Below are 2,500 nucleotides of genomic sequence, written 5' to 3'. Positions count from 1 at the left end.
TAATATATAATTGCTTCCAAAAAAAGAAACAATGAAATCATTTGGTTATTTATATTCCCGTGTCTTATAAACACTACGTTTCATGACAATAAAGTTTATTCATTCATTCATTCATTCATTCATATTCATATTCATTTACACACACACACACACACACACACACACACACACACACACACACACACTCGTGACACACACTCGTAGAATGTAACCACATTGTTGATTTGTGGACTGTGGCCAAGTGAAAAGTTACAGTGGAACCCCTCTTTGAGACCCATTATTTTAGAGTCCCACCTTTTTAAGACCCTGATTTTTCAGATGTTCTGTTCTTAAGGTGTGTAAATGCACCCTCCCTTTTGAGACCTGGTTGGTTTTTGGCTCACGTAAGTGTAGCCTATGCGATGATAAACTTTGTCTGTCTGTGCGTGTGTGTGTGTGTGTGTGTGTGTGTGTGTGTGCGTGTGTGTGATAGAAACTTTAACATTTGACTAAACACCGAAATGCTAATTTTACCTGGTTATTATCCAAGCAACAGCTTCAAAATATTGAAGCAATGATCAACATTTCGTCGGCACGTATGTAGTTAAAGTGTGTATCCAAAGAAAACGGGTGGTGGGGGGTTTTGGGGGGGTAAAAACAGCTGACTGATTTGTGTCGTGTGAGGTATGTGGACCAGGTCAGGGGTCAAGGTTAGGTCAGATCGCGTGAAGGATTGTGGTATAGATACGGTTATCACCGAGCTGCAGTTCGCCGATTCAAAGAAGACGACTCATGATTTCACATTGTTCGGTTTCGTAGCTCCAGAAAAATAGATAAAGAAGATACCAAAGGAGATTTCCTACAGGTTAATCTGCAGAGCGTGTTTCCAGTGTCTGCGCGAGGAAGCGCTGTCGAATTTTTCATGTGAAAGTAAGGGCATCGCTGTGGCGGCGAACTTGATCGTGAATGCGAAAAGGAAGGTGCCTTTAAACAACACGTTGCTAATGCCGGAGGGTTTTCCCGCTTAGATATAACGTACATGTTTCTTGATCCTATCGAATAAATGCTAACGAGGGGCATGAAGCACAAAGAGACACGCAACGCAGGTATAAACAACACGGTCGCCTTTCTTCTGACAAACGTTCAGGGCAATCAAACGATAAACATAAACAAGATTAATGACACAATGTTTCCATACAAAAAGTGTCCTATACACGGAACACACCTTTGGATCGTTGGCACCTTACCCTTCGAGAGATGTCAAACGCCAAAACTGGAGGGGAAAACACACATACACAAGATAACTGCAGGTGAAAAAACAAGGATATAGAAATACATATCCACAGAAGGCTTGAAGGAAAGTCAAAAAGAACAAGTCGCGTAAGGCGAAAATACAATATTTAGTCAAGTAGCTGTCGAACTCACAGAATGAAACTGAACGCAATGCAACGCAGCAAGACCGTATACTCGTGGTCCACCGCTCACGGCATAGGCAGTGAAATTGACAAGAAGAGCGGGGTAGTGGTTACGCTATGCTGCATAGCACGCTTTTCTGTACCTCTCTTCGTTTTAACTTTCTGAGCGTGTTTTTAATCCAAACATATCATATCTATATGTTTTTGGAATCAGGAACCGACAAGGAATAAGATGAAAGTGTTTTTAAAACGATTTCGAAAAAAAAATTTTGATAATAATTTTTATATATTTAATTTTCAGAGCTTGTTTTTAATCCGAATATAACATATTTATATGTTTTTGGAATCAGCAAATGATGGAGAATAAGATAAACGTAAATTTGGATCGTTTTATAAATTTTTATTTTTTTTTACAATTTTCAGATTTTTAATGACCAAAGTCATTAATTAATTTTTAAGCCACCAAGCTGAAATGCAATACCGAACCCCGGGCTTCGTCGAAGATTACTTGACCAAAATTTCAACCAATTTGGTTGAAAAATGAGGGCGTGACAGTGCCGCCTCAACTTTCACGAAAAGCCGGATATGACGTCATCAAAGACATTTATCAAAAAAATGAAAAAAACGTTCCGAGATTTCATACCCAGGAACTCTCATGTCAAATTTCATAAAGATCGGTCCAGTAGTTTAGTCTGAATCGCTCTACACACACACACACACACACAGACACACACACAGACACACACACACACGCACACACGCACATACACCACGACCCTCGTTTCGATTCCCCCTCGATGTTAAAATATTTAGTCAAAACTTGACTAAATATAAAAAGACGAAGGTGAGAAAAAAAGACGGAGGAAAAGAAGTTTATGATGACAAATAATGATCTGTATGGGGAAAACACACACACACACACACACACACACACACACACACACACACACACACACACACACACACACACACACACACACACACACACACACACACACACACACACATACACCATGACCCTCGTCTCGATTCCCCCTCTATGTTAAAACATTTAGTCAAAACTTGACTAAATGTAAAAACGGTCTTAAAAAGGCCGAACTCTTAAA

This window comes from Littorina saxatilis, linkage group LG1 (genome assembly GCF_037325665.1).
Source record: "Littorina saxatilis isolate snail1 linkage group LG1, US_GU_Lsax_2.0, whole genome shotgun sequence".
Lineage (NCBI taxonomy): Eukaryota > Metazoa > Mollusca > Gastropoda > Littorinimorpha > Littorinidae > Littorina > Littorina saxatilis.
This window is presented reverse-complemented; position numbering follows the sequence as displayed.